General features: G+C 36.3%; 1 protein-coding gene across 7 annotated transcripts in view; it reads left to right on the forward strand.

Moving 5' to 3' along the window:
- Positions 1-15,600, forward strand: part of Inpp4b (inositol polyphosphate-4-phosphatase type II B) — a 750,819-nt gene that overhangs the window by 60,852 nt on the left and 674,367 nt on the right. The window lies entirely within an intron of this gene.

Below are 15,600 nucleotides of genomic sequence, written 5' to 3' on the forward strand. Positions count from 1 at the left end.
CTGCATGCTTGGTGTGGAGACCCAGCTTTGGAAGGATCCACTTCCAAGCTCACTCATGGCAGAACGATGTCTTTGCTTCTTCAGGACTTGTGGAATATTGCAGTTTTGGAGGAAAAGGCAAGACTAGGAAGATTGTTATTGCACTCTTACGCTTTCATAAGCACATAGATGAAATCACATAGATTCCTTCACCATTGTGACATTGCCACATCGTGTTTATCACACAAGTATAGTTCCCACACACAGTCTAGGAAAGGGGATTGCACAGACATGAATAGGAGGAGGCAGGAGGATGGTGGCAATTTTACTTCTGTCCATCACAGTGACTGTCATGGACAGGGAAATAGAAAATTCCATGGTGTTATAAAAATTTCATCACGCCTGCTAATTTTTCTAAGGTTCATTTATTTGTATTTAAGTCATTTGATTCATTTGTATTTTTTTTCTGTTGTAGTATATAATGTATGGTCTAATTTAATCTCTCTTTGAGACCTATGCACTCATTCCAAAATAGTTATTACAAAGTCCAATTTTCCCCACGTCATTTGTATGCCAGTTTTATCATATATAAAATTATTTAATTATTCAGAACTATTTCTCAGTGTGGCTCTCCGAAGCTGTCTATATCCTAATTTCTGAAAAATATTTCTGTAAATTTTTTTTTAACATGGCAAGTGGAATTAAGGTAACAAATGCAATTAAGGTTGCTAAGCAGCTGACCTTTAGATGGAGAACCATTCTGGGTTACCTGGGTGAATGCAGTATAGTCATGGGATCCTTATCAGTGAAGGCAAGAGGTTGAAAGTTGGGGTCAGAATGATGTGACTTGGGAAGGACTTGACAAACTATTGCTGGCTCTCAGTATAGAAAGGAAAAATGAGCGAAGAAGTTCAGGTAGTCTCTAGATTTATAGAGATTTCCTTTGTTTTTATTTATTCAGCTTCAGAATCAGCTTGTTCATTTCCAGGGGGGAGATTCATTGATATTTTATTGGTATAATTTAAAATTTATAAATTAATTTAGGAAGAATTGACACTAATTTATTCTTTGATTATTTTTCAGTTACCATTTCAATTCGTACTTAGGTTGTCCGAATAACATTTTATGCATTTACTTGAAAAATAATTTCTAATTTTCTCTGTTGCTTTGTTATCATATGTTGGATTGTCCATTTCATTTTAACTTTAAATTAGTTATTGTTTGCACAAATAAAGGTTATTGCTTTCTATATGTTCATTTTGTATTCATGTAACTCTCTAAATCTTATGTTCATTTTGGTGGTTTTCTACTGGACTTTCTAGTTGTATATCTTCTTACCTATAAGTACTTATAGTTTATTTTGTTCATGATTTTACATCTATAATTTCTTATTATTTCTAATCTATTATCTATTCCATAGAGTGTTAAGTATTGGTAGTGATGGTGTGCATCTTTTTATGTGACTGTAGCGGGGTGCCTCTAGTGTTTCCCCAAAAGAATGTTTTGGAGGGAAATCCTCTTTAGGATTTTGCCATCAATTTCTATTTCGTTGAGTACTTGGCAAGAATGTGTATTTCTTGCTGGGCATGGTGGCACACGCCTGCAATCCCAGCTGCGCCCAGGCAGGGGGATCACAAGTTTAAGGCCACACTCAGCAACTTAGCAAGTCCCTAAGCAAATTGGCAATACCCAGTCGCAAAAAATAAAAAGGGCTGGGGATGTGGCTCAGTTGTTTAATGACCCTGGATCCAATCCCTGGTATAAAAAAAAATGTATACTTATTGATCAACTGGCTTTTCAGTGTCTATAATGAAAACCTGGTGCCTCTCTGAACATAATATAAGAATTCAATTATTTAAAAATACCATTTTGATGTTTTGTGCCAGGAATTTGGTAGGTATATGGAATGTAGTGGTGAACTAAACAGAGAGTTAGTCCTACCCTCTTAGTTTATATTATGGTGGGAGGGAGACAGAATAAATAAAAAGTCATGATACATAAATAGTTTGAATCTGTTGTAGGAGATGATATTACCATGGTTTAACCAAAAGAAGACACAGGGTAAGGAATTCAAAAGTATCACAGGTCGGGGTGGGCAGCTGCCACTTGAAACAGGGCAATAGATATAAGTCTTATTGTGAGGGTGACCTTTAAGCAGATATTTGGGGTCGTATTCTAGACACAGAGTACAACAATGCAAATATTACAGGGAAGGGGGGTTTCTGGATTGTTTGAGGAGCAGTGTCTGCCTGCCCAGGGTGATTCAGCTGAGAGTATCAGATACAGAGCTGCAGCTTCCGGATTCCATGGAGCCTTGGAGAGTTTTGGATTTTTACTCTCAGTGAAATGGGAGCTCTTTGGAAGGCTTAGAGGAGAGAAATGACATGATCTGACTTCATTGTTGAAATGACACACTATTAGTACATTTCCTAATATTGGGTGATCTTGGAATGAGCCATATTTGGTTAAGATGGCACTGCTCATCTTTTTGAAGTACAGGTAGTTTGTGCTTGCTACTGTTTTCTTTCTGATTTTTACATGATAGTCATACATGAAGTTGGTTTGGAGGGCTTATGTATATGCTGGAGCAATCCCTTATTGAGGATTAATATTTGTGTTTTTCTCATAAAGTAAGATTTTCCTTACTTTCCTGTTTTGTAGTGTTTAAAGAGAATTGGCATTATCTGCTTTTTGATTTTTTAAAGATTTACTGGAATTCCCTTGGGAAACCAGAGACATTTCTTATCTCTGTTCCTCCATTAGACCACAGAAGGGAATTCACTTTGTAGGATTCTATCTAGCAATTCAAATGTAAAGCAGTAGAGATAGCCTTTCCTCCCTCTCTTATATGAAAAATGGTAAAATGAGGCTTAGGGAAAGTTATTTGAATAACAAAGAAACAATTTAAAACAATTTATTGATAATTTTCATGCAAATTTAATTGATGAGAAGTGTTTTTTCAGCATCTACTTGAAATTGTACTATACCTGTTAACTAACTGATGTTGGTTACAAAAACCCATTTTATTGCATAAAGTATTTTAAAGAACTGGTTCTTGATATTTTCTGTATCATATCCTTCCACTTTATTCAATTTTATTATTTTGCCTAGGGAAAGTGGTCCATACTACTTTTAGAATTATTACTAAAACAGCAACTTAAAGAGGAGAAAGGAATGTCCAGGCTAAAAGAAGGAGGCTCCAGCCTTAGTGGGTGAGTGAGTTGGCCTAGGGGCACGTCCAAGAGAGTGTCTGTATCATTTTGGTCAGTCAGCTGTTTGAGAAAAATCCTGGAAGCTACTGGAATGCTTTCAGCTTCAAGAAACAGCTTGAATGAATGTGGAATAAAAAGGGAGTGTCCCCACCCCCTTGCCCCTCACATCACAAGTGAGCAGATGGGTGACTCAGGATGGCTGCAGTGAGCTGCCAGTTACCTTTGGGAAGGCCTCTCTGTGATTCCTCCCCGTCTCCTCCCCTCACAACATAGCTGCTACAACGCCGGGCATCGTGTCTTCTTACCAGCTCTCAAACTGAAGAAGAAAGGGATAAACTTTCCTGTAATTTTTTTTTCTTTTTATCAAGGAGTATACCTTAGAGATACCATGACTGGTGTGAATAGGTCAAAAGCCAATGAACGTTCTCTGGCAAAAAGAAGTGGGATTGCTGTGAATTCCATGTACGGATCATGATTCATATCCTGGGGCTTGCCACATTACTGCCCCAAACCTGAACCAAAGTAGGCTCCCCTTAAAAAGAGGAACGTCTCTGTCCAGCCTCAGGTGTTACCTGAAAGCCAAATTAAAGTGACCTGTGTCAGGGGGAGATGGAATTGTCTGTGACCTTTTCATTTCTGTGTTCGTCTGTCCACAAGTTACCACGTGCTGTCCGCTGCTCCCACAGGGTGTCCATCTGTCCACATGTTGATGCTACATAGGTCCGTTTCTGCACTCTCTCCTGAGCTCCGTCATGCATCCTTCTAACTGGGAAGTGTTTTCCAGTTGGTCTCCTACTTATAAAACTCAATAAGTCCACAGCTGAATTGGTCTTTTAGACCATTCTGCTGTCTCTTGGGTTTCTCACCCCAGAAGATGACTATATGCCTTTCTCACTACTTAAGTCAAATTCTGTCTTCTATTTTTTCACTAATACTCATACTGAGTTGCTGAATTTTGTGATCTTTGCCTTCCAACTCTCTCAGATTCATTTATTTTTATCCATCTTTGCTAGTATTTGGGGGCTGCCATAATAAAGTGCCACCAACTGTGATTTGAACAACAGAAACTTCTTTTCTCACAATTCTGGAGCCTGCAAAGTCTAAGACCAAGAATCCAGAAGTTTGGTTTTTTTTTCCTGAGGCCTCTCTCCACATTTCGTAGATGGACATTTTCTTGGATCCACACATCCTTGATGTCTGTGTGTTTAAATTGTCTCTTAGGACTTCAGCCAGATTGAATTAGAGCCCACCCTAATCAGATTGGGTTAGGACCCACCCATGCCCCATTCTAACTGAATCACCTCTTCAAAGGCCCTGGCTCCAAATACATTTACATTCTGAGGGATTGGGGGCCAGGTCTTCAACATGTGAATTTGGGAGGGTACAGTTCAGCCCATAACACTGTTCCCAAGACTGTTGTCATTTCCTGCCTACGTTACTGCAACCACCTCTTCCCCCCCCCCCCCCATTCATGACTACTGCCAGTTCTTGTTTTCCAACTATGGTCTTCTTTATGTGTCATCACAATCCTCCATGTTTAAGTACTTCAGTGGGTTTTTGTTTTTTGTTACTTTAACCTGATATACAAGGCCCTTTCTTATTGGTCTCTGGTCAACAGTATTTTTTTTTCTTTCTTTTAAATCTTTCTGTCTTTATTTCTGGGCAATTCCTCTTCTTCATTATTCTCCAACAAATCCATTTTCTGAACATAAGAGTCTATTTTTAAGTCCTCTACATGGCCTTATCTATAGACTCTGGGTCCTTAGACACTCCCTTTGTCTATAACTTATTTCCAGTGTGGAATAATGTGCTGTCTTATGTCGCTTCTATCTTAAGTCATCACTACCATCCAGTCACCTTTGTTCAGTTAATGGGACTAAAGATATTCCGTGTATAGTACTAGGGAGAAAATACTGAAAGGAGCCTCCAAGATTCGAAACTCAAGTGTTTAACACAAGTCCCAGAAATGAAAGTCAGTATCATGTTGTGTTTTCAGGGTTACATGCTAAATAATATGATAAAGTCAGTCAGTGCTTCATTTTTTTTAGAACTTAAACCACTAAGTGATCTATGGAAGTCACTGGGTCTTTTTCGTTTCTTTCAGAAATCTGCACATAAAATCTCAGCGAAATTCCAGTTCTTTAATATATCTTGAAAAACATGATTCTGTGTATTCTAGTGGTCCAATTTCCATTTGATCAGATATACACCATTACCTTAACTTGATGCTATGCCGGAATCATTAGGATCAGAGAGGAAGCATGATTTGTTAGCCAACCTTTTTAATAGCCTTGTAAATAAGCACTGGTGCTTTGTAGTTGACTCAGAATCTTTACCTGCTCTGCTGCTTCCATGGAGATACGCTGGCCATAAAAGGAGTGAAAGCAGTGGTGCTGTTTGTTTGTCTGGTATAAATTATTACTCACTTTGGGGAGAAAGGAGGCTGCTGTATATACATTCAACCTAAAAGGCATCATATTTTCTCACTTATTTACAAAGAACTAGGAAAGAAATTTCACATAGACTCTTGTTTTTTAGTTCATGCAGCAACATTTTATGTAAGTCAGAGAATCGTCCTTTCTTCATTTACTTACATTATGATGCTTTTCCGGTTGTATTCAGAATGATCTTTATATAGTTAAAATTGATTGGATACTGCTTAGATTCAGTATTAATACTTCTGGAAATTTAAGATAGGGAATAACCCAATAGAGGAAATGATCATATGCATACTGTTTTATTGCATCATTATTTATAATTTGAATAATGTAAAAACTGGAAGAACACTAAGTACTTAATAGTAACAAGAGGTAATTAAAATCTGAAAAGGAAAACATAAAAAAAGGTACTTAGGAGGTTTATATATTGGATAAATACTTTTGTTATAATATTTAGTAAAAAAAAACAGGGAACAAATTTGCTGATACATTAGACCAATTATTAAAAACATAGTGTGTATACAAAGAAAATATCAGAGGAAATCTAAATATTGAAACTGAATATCTGTGTATTATAGAATTATAAAGATTGTTATTTTTTCTATACTTTATCTCATTTTCTGACATTTCTACATTGGTTATAAATTATTTTTATAATCAAACTTTCTTTTAAGTGGCGTTTGAATAGTTCCTTTAACAGCCTAAGAAATATATTCTATGCAAAATATTAGTTTTGGGGTTCTTTCAGTTATATTAAGCAAGAGACACAGTTGCCAAAAAATCAAAAGGGCTTGCTTACAAAGAGTGGATTATGATCATTTGTTCTATGTATTTTTCAGAGTTGCCCAGTTTCCCCATTATATATATATAAAATACATACTTTTTTTTAACACGTCTAATTGAAACTTGGTGAAAAATGCATACTACTATTGTCAGGACCAATGAGCTTCAGAAAGTAATGGGTCCAAGCAATCCAGAAATATGTACCAGAAAGGAGAAACAAGAGAATCATAAGTTGCAGTTGGAAATAGTCTTAGTAGAAGAGCACTTGTACTGGAGTTTGAATTTGAGAATTCCTTTATATTTCATCTTTTGTGGTGATGTTTCCATGGGCATTAATCCCAATCTTTGAATCTTATATGTCTGTGTTTTTTTAAAAATTCCATTCATTCTTTCTTTTTTCATTAATAGGGCTTATGGGTGAAATTCAGTAATATCGAATTGTTCATCAAAAATAGCTCCAATCTCACAGTGCCATCTTGCTATTTCTTCAAACACTTTCACCATGCAAACCATTACTAGTTTTGGTTCTTCTATCAGTTAATTCTATAAATTTAAGTCATATATGTACATACTAATTGATTTACCAATTTTAGGCATCATCTGTACTTCCCATGGGTAAGTATAACAGTTTATCTTATTATACAATCTCCACCTAACAATTCTATTTCCGTTATGATTTTGAATACTTCTAAACTTCAGAATTGTCTTCATTTATGGATCTCTGTTGCTTTTGATAATCTACTTCCGTTTTGACTTGTTCTCTTGTGTTTACATGGGATCGAAGAGGACATCTGTACTTCTCCTCTTCCCTATACATTTATCCTTCTCCATCTTTCAACCTCATTAGCTCTGACTCTTATGCTATTAAGGCAGATAACATTCACATTATGTTCTATGAATATGAAGCCACATTAATTCTTTCACGTTTTAGGTAGATTCTTAATGATGAGCCAAGGTTGGCTTCTTTGTTCATGGGCCAAATCGCTCCCTTCTCATGTTTCTTCACTCTATCATCAAAGTCAAATGGATATTGTCTTTTTTCCCTTACATTTCTTTATCTACTAAAATCATGGCACATCTTGGTTTGCTTTATGTGAGACAAAATAGTTTTATGTTTTTCTTTTTCCTAGTGCTTCTCTTCCTCCCTTTCCTCCCCTCTCTTCAGGAACAGTAAAGGAATATATGCCATTTCCAAACTATCACTAATCTCATTTGACTTATTTTAAAATATTGATTGGAAACTATGTCAATTTTCCTACTTTGAGATTTTCTACTGATGGCCCTGTGTCTTCCCATCTTCAATAAAACTACTTTTTTAAGCTTGCTGTTTAGCTGAAATGTCTTTGCACTTAATTCTGGTTTATTTCTGTTTTTCCTTTGTATTTCTCTTTCTTGATTTCCATTCTTATTTTCATGAGCCCATCCTCTAGTGACTTTCTCAGGAGAGTATGTGAAATGTACATTTTTTTCAAATTCTTGAGTTATCTGAAAATTTGTTTATTTTATCTCACAATGGGAAAATAGAAAACCTTGGTTTCAAACATTTTCCTGTAAACTCTGAAGACATGATTTTGTTTCCTAACATTTAACAATGATAATAGAGCGAGTATCATTTCTTTGTGAATAACCTGTTATTATTTTCTTTCCTTTTGGAGCAGTTAGGATATTCTTTTGTGTCACTATAGTATAAAATGACATGAAAGTCTGTCTAGTTTTTTTTGTGTCTTTTATTATTACTTGGGCTGGGAAATTTTTTTATTCCTTCTAATGTGAAAACCTCTTTTCTGTCTTCCTTGGTAGAACTTCAATCACTCAGATACAGATCTTTTATGTCTATTTCCTCTTAGCAAAGATTTTCTTCCTTTTTTCTTTGCTGTGTGTTTTGGGAAAATTCTGTGACTTTATCTTCTAGTTTCCTTCTTGGTAATCATGATTGACATTGATGGAGGCTTTTGTGTACTCTGGAAACCCAGGAGACCTTTTGTCGTTTTGTAGATGCTGTTTTAGAAGGTAGCATAGTGTAAGGCTAAGTACAGATTTTGAAGGAGAAAGCCCAGGTGCAACTTGTGGCTCAGTCACTTACTATGTGATATTAGAGATATTTCTTAATGTTTTCTGAATCTAGACTTTACCATCTCTTCTTTCATTCGAGCATTGGGAAGATTTAATTAGATCAAGCATGCAAAATTCTCAGATTAGAGCTTGGTACATGGTTAACATTAAATAAATGCCAGCTTTTTATATTCTCAGTCTCATTGTTGAAGATAATCTGAGTTTTGCAATTTGTTCTAAAACCAATTGTAAAATTTTAATTGCTTTTCTATTATATGTCATCTCTCTTTAATGAAATAATGCATGTACTTATTTCTAGTTGTTCATGTTTAATAGTATAGAACTAGACTGGTCATCTATACAGGTAGTATGATTTCTTTTTTCTCTGATTGTGTGTAGGTATGTGTAGGTGTGTGTGTACACATCTATTTTACACATTAATTTCTCCTGAATACAGAAGCTTATTGGCAACTCTGTATGTAGATGGGTCTCATAAGCTGTAAGTCTATGTTCTAGGGTAAATGATCAGAAAATGTCCTCTTAGGCTGAGCACTTATAAATGCTATGATAGACAGGTGCCCACTTCAAAATCAATAGTCTAGTTTTTGCACAGCAGTTACTCAAATCTTCAGAATGGTCCTCTGAGGTTTTTTGTTTTTTTGGTTTTTTTTCTTTTTGCCTGAACATAAAACCTGCTGGTAGCTTTTCCAGTACATCTTGGTAGGGCGTGAGCTCTCTTTGCTGGGACAGCCTTTCCTTTCCATTCCTGTTCCACATTTTCTCTTTGTCAGCTGCCCTTGCTGACTTTAGTGCAGATCCCACTCAAGGTCCTCATCTCCTGGCTACAGCTTCTCCTGTTCTGTTTGATTCTTAACACATCTCACAACTTTCCCTTCTTAGGATTTCAGTAATTTGACTGTTGAACCCTGATTCCTCTTATATATTTATCCTTTTTTGTGTGTGTTGAATTGTGTCATTTTAATGACACTGTTGTCTTTGGACAAATGAGAAGCAAACATTGTGCTCTCCCCTTTAACGGAAACAAGAATCCTCAGGTCTGTTTGCTTCCTTGTTAATTCATTAATTTTAGAGACAACCATTGATGGTGAAAAACTAGCATCTTGTGAACATACACAAATGATCTCATCCCATGAGGCAAGATGTTGGGGTACTGCATTGATCCTCTGAGCTGTCCCCTCTCATTATATATGAATATTGTGACCAAGATGTTATTGCTTTTTATCTTTTCAAGTGCTGAGGCTTGAACACAGAGCCTTTCACATGCAAAACACATGCTGTATCACTGAGCTCCACCCCTAGCCTGATTGAATATTGCAACTAAGTTCAGTGATGAGGGCTTCATTTTGGGAGGAATGGATGTAAAAACAGAATGAGTGTGGAAGCATCTTACATCACCCTCATTTTAGATAATCTTCTTAAATTGCAGGTAATGACCTAGATTAGGTAAAAACATGTAAGAGGTACATCAAATAGAGTCTGCAAACTTGGGGATTTTAGATAGAGAATTTGTGGTGATGAGAATGACAAGTATGTTAGATTAAAGTAATCTTAAATCTTAAGTATTAAAGCAATCACTTGTGTATCTACTGCTCAGGTTGGAAAGAGGATCCTTATCTTTGCTGCTCCCTGGGGGCACATCCCATTGCCACTCCTGTCTGTGCCTCCTAAGAGGTAAATACTGTTCTGGATTTTGGGGTCATAATTCCCTTGCTTTTTCTTCATGGTTGTAACTGTATTTTCCTATTCCCAAACAACGTTTTTTTTTTTTTTTGTTCTTAATGCATTTGAAGTTACATAAATGAAAAAATCATGCTTGAACTCTTCTGTAACTTGCTTTTGTACCCAACATTATATTCCTGAGACATGAGTGTCGTTGTTCATTTCCGAGTTCATTCATTGTCATTGCTACGTAATGATGCTGGTCAGCTTTCCATTGCCTTGAAAAACACCCGAGGTATAGATGATTTAGAAGGAGGGAAGATTTATCTTGGCTTATGGTTTCAGAGGTTTCAGTCCACAGTCAGTTGGCTCTGCGGCTTTGGGACCTGATTCAAGGTGTTGAACATCTTGGCGTGGAGCCAAGTTACCCACCTAATGGCAGCCAAGAAGCGAAGGATGGTGAGAGGGAGGGGCAGATTCACATTGGCCCCTTTAAGGGCACTCATCCAGTGGCCGAACTTCCTTCCATCTCCCAAAAGTTCCACCACCTTCCAGGGGAACTACAGGCTGGTGACCAAGCCTTTAGCACGTGGGCCTATGGGGGACATTTATCCAGATCAGGGTAATAGTAGTGCACGAAATGTATCAAAATTTATCAGTTCTATCCACTTTTGGATTGTATTTTATCATTTGAATGCTGAATGCATATTTTTGTGAAACTTTCTCTAAGATACATCTAGGAGTCCAATAGCTTACAGTAGAAGAATATACTTATACCTACAACATAAGGCCAACTTGTTTCTAAATTTTATCCCTAAATCTTTGGGCCATTTTTATTGCTTTTGTGAAGACTTGACATTTTTTGTGTGTGTGTGTTTTTGAGGTACTGGGGATTGACTATAGGTACACTGTACCACCAAGCTACATCCCCAACCCTATTTATGTATTTAATTATTTTGAGACAGGGTCTCATAAGTTGCCAAGGCTGGTCTCTTGCCTCAGGCTCCTGAGGCAAGTCGTTGGAATTACAGATGTGCACCAGTGTACTTTGCTGTAATTTTTCTTATTAGTTTACCATTTTCTGCTTGATTTGCATGTGTGCTCTGCATATTTTATGCTAGTATTTTAATTTATGAAAAATGTCATCTCACAGTTTGTGATTTGAATTTTCACTTTCTTTATATGATTTTTTTGATGAAGAACAGTTTTTAATTTTGATATAGTCTATTTTTCGGCATTTTCTTTTCTGATTTCAGGCTTTTACATTAAAGAAATTGTTCTCTACCTTATGGATATTAAAACTATTTTTCTATAAAATTTTTTGGTTTTATCTTTTATATTTAATTCTATGACCTATTTTTTTTTTTTTTTTTGGTATCACTAGGTGACAAGTGTGGTTGTTTTTCTCCTCATTTTGTCTTAGTTGCTTTTATTGATTTCCAATTCAGGACTATATAAATGAAAATTCCACGTCTTTGATTCTTGGTACAATATGCTGCCTGTTTGGTGTATCTATCCCTGATTCATTCCATCTAAAACTATAGCTTAAACCTTATAAGTCTTTTGATTTCTGGCAAAACAGATCTCCACCCTTGTTTTTTTCTTAAAATAGATTCTTGGCTCTTCTTGGTCCCTTGTTCTTCCAATAGAAAAATGTTAGATTGGCTTGTGTCGAGTAGATATATAGGTAGGTAGGTAGGAAAATAGTGACATAAGTAACAGAGGTAAACAGCTACCATAAATGGCCCATGGACTCTTTGGTTGTAACTGTATTGATTCTATAGATCTATTTGTGTAGGACTAACATCTCTACAGTATTTAAACTCCCAATTCACAAACATGGATTATCTATCCATTTCTTCAGTATTTTGGCATAAAGCTTTAATATTTTCTAATAAAGGCATTGCATGTATTATGTTAAACTTATTCCAGTGTGTTTTTTAAGTGCTTTGTAAAAGAGGTTATCTTTGTTACGTTTTCTGACTCCTTGTTGCTGGTGTGTTTAGAAATACAATTGAGTTTCTTTTTTCTTGATTTGGTACCAGTGATAGAACTCTGGGGCACTCAACCACTAAGCCACATCCGCAGCCCTATTTTTGTATTTTATTTAGAGACAGGGTCTTGCTTAGCACCTTGCTTTCGCTGAGGCTGGCTTTGAATTCACAATCCTTCTGCCTCAGCCTCCTGAGCCCCTGGGATTACAGGTGTGCACCACTACTGACCAGCACAATTGAGTTTTATGTGTTGATTTCATATTCAACAATATATTAAAACTGTTTCGGCAATCCTCGTAACAAATACAGTATGCCTTATTTATTTATTTTGTGTATTTGAAGTTTGGTATGACAGTTTTCTATGCACAATTGATTAGCACACTTGGTATTTCTGCCATTCTTTGACTAAGACTTTGAGGCCTCTGAGGAAAATCATTACAGATATGTTTTCTTACTTGCAGGGCTTGAACCATAGTTGCTGGAACAAGCTTATCATATGCTTATTTTGCCATTAATTCGCTTTGTTCTTTGATATTTGCATTGAAATAAGCTCCCTTTCACAGTTCTGCTTCTATGTTCAGTTTAATGCTCTAGTCAGCCCCTGTCTTCTAATAATTTAGAGTCTGGTGGACATTTTGGCACATTCATTCCTGGTTAATTCTTCCGTGTTGCTAAGGGGAATTTATTTTCTTCAGGAAGTTCCATTTCTGATGGGCAGTAAATGGAGCAAAAAACTGTGGACGTTTCATGTGTTTTAAACTTTGAGTATAAACAAATAAATATGAATGTCATTGGTGTGTCACTGATTCTGTACATGTTTGCCATTTATTCCATACTTCAGGAGGCATCTGAGCATAGTCAGAGGCAGAAGGTTACTATGTTTCCAGAAGAGCAGTAGGACCTTTCAGCTCCTGGGATTAGTTACAGACATCTATCAGCTCATGGGAATATGGGGGACAAGAGTGGGGAATAGACATTGTTTGCATGGCTCAATTCATCCAGAGATTTATTTTGGTTACTTTTTATCTTGTGTGTCTAAAAATATCTTGGACACTTGATTTTCAGTTTTGAAAGTCAGAGCAGTAATTGGTTACGTTTGGTATTGTTTGCATGTCAATACTTTACTTATGATGTGGAGCGCATCCTCTCTGTACTTGCTGGGTGGCCTGAAAAGGCTGACATGCTAAGTGTGCAGTTATTTTCCATCTAAGACAACTCTCAGGACATCTCCATTCCTAGGTCAGTGAGAATATGGCCACAAGATGTTACTTTTTCTGAGCCAATGGTAATGTTTTCATTTCTTAAGCAGTGTCCCTGTTTGACTTCACCTTATAGCAATTTCCATACCCTAAGAAGAAAAGACTTAGGGCTGTGATTAAATAAATTATCATATTCTCATATGATGGAAATTCACGCAGCATCTAAAAACACTGTAGAAGAATTTTTAATTCAGGAGAAAATGTTCTTGATAAAAATACTAAATGAAGTTAGCAAAACAAACTATTATGTGTGATCTATATTAATATTCATTGAGAAATTGAACAACACAAGTGATTCATGTATTTTTGTTTCTTTTCCCCAAAAGTTTTATCAACTTTGTATTATTTTTCCAGTTAGAGAGATTTTTTAAAAATAAATAAAATTTGATTTTTAGAAAGGAAAATACAAACAGTAGGATTAACTATGAGGTACCCTAGGGCTATTTACTCCTGAAATTTAAAAATTTAAAGTCACCATTAGGCAATTAATTCACTCTTGGCCACTGCAGTTTGAAGTACAGTTTCCTGTCAATCATGCCTAGTGGCCAAGGTTGCTGGAGGTGGGCTGTAGGCAGTGCAAGATAGGTGACAACAGCTGGGTGGGAAATCAGGGTTTGCGAGGATCTGTTGGTAGTGGCTGGTTTTAAATAGCAGTCACAGGTGGGAAAGCAGCAGAGCCCAGACTTTACTCGAGGGATGGAACTCTGGAAATAATCATTGATGAGAAGAACAATGAGAAGAAGACTGTTTTTGATCCCTGGGGATGTTGCACAGGGAGCCAACTTACTAGAGACATCTACTGTGGGAAGATCATGGGTGGGATATTGAAGTAATCATTGATCTAGAGTTCAATCATCAAGAAGAGTCAAGAGCCACATTACTGGTAGGACCTGGGATAAGCTGGTTTGAAACCTTGAAGCAAAGAGACCACTCAAGGGCTTCTTCAGTTCTAATCCCCACCCAACAGGTGTGCCCCCTGCTGGCTGTCCCCTGCACACACCTTTGTTGAAATTCATCCTGAAGTCCAGGCAGTGGAGGGTGTGTTAATGCCATGGGAAGAATCCCATTTTAATTGCCACTATTTTAATTTCTGCCTCTCTAAAATGGAACCATTTCCTTCTCCTGGCAAATTTCCCATTGAGAAGGACACTTGCTGAATTGCTAAAATCAGATGAAATAAAACAAAAGCCCTTACAGAATAGCACTGTTTAGCAGTCTCTCTACATATAGCAGAATATTTCTGAAGAGAAGTTTTTGATGCTTTGAAATTAAGCTTTGGTGATAAAACCAACAAGTCATGCCCTTTCTTAGGCATCTCGTCTTGACAGATCAATTCAATATCCCAAGCCTCTATTCCTTTGCATATAAAATCATGGTCTGTTTTACTAAGCTGTGAAGTCCAATGTCAAAAGAATATGTATGGAAAATCACCTGGAAAAGAGTGAGGTTTCATGCAAAGTTTAGGTATTATTGTTCTTTAATGAAGAATATGCTTAAATGTAGGCAGGTTTTGAAAAAATTATAATGGTGTTTTTAGTGTTAGAGATTCTGATGGAAGGAAGTGTGGCTCATTAACAGGTATGCCCACTTAGGATATTGGGCTAAGTACTTCCCTCATTTTAAGATTTTAGGGGAAAAGGAAAAAGAGACACTTCTAGAACCTGGTTCATTTTCTACATAAGAAAAAAATAGGATCTCAATCTAAAATAATATACTATTTTTCATCATAGAAAGTTATTTATATAAATAAAATGTGAAAATTAGCATTTAATATTTTATCAGATTAACCATATCAGTTTTTTGGCCCCATGTGTGATTCTTCTTCTTAACAAGCCTCCTGGTTTGATAACATATCTGCTGAAAGTTTCTCAGTTCCTCTAAATTTAATGAGTATTCACTGTTACCTAGTAAGAGATGCTGCAGAATGAAGGAAAAACCCCTCTTCCAGAAACTTAGATTTTAGACTCACATCTAACTTTAAAAGTCCATCTTCTTTTACATAGGCATTTTAGGTCATGCTTTTATTATTAAGAACTATGAAGTTAAGTGAAATTATATTTGAGAACTATCTTGAGGTCCTTGGAATAAAGATGCAGTATTAAAGTTATTAATATTTGCTTCATTTTAAAATTAATGTTTGCTTTAAATTTCCCAAGTGTTCATTGGCTGGAGTGTTGTAATTGTTGGGCACTCTGCCTCATGG

The sequence above is a fragment of the Ictidomys tridecemlineatus genome, chromosome 9 (genome assembly GCF_052094955.1).
Source record: "Ictidomys tridecemlineatus isolate mIctTri1 chromosome 9, mIctTri1.hap1, whole genome shotgun sequence".
Lineage (NCBI taxonomy): Eukaryota > Metazoa > Chordata > Mammalia > Rodentia > Sciuridae > Ictidomys > Ictidomys tridecemlineatus.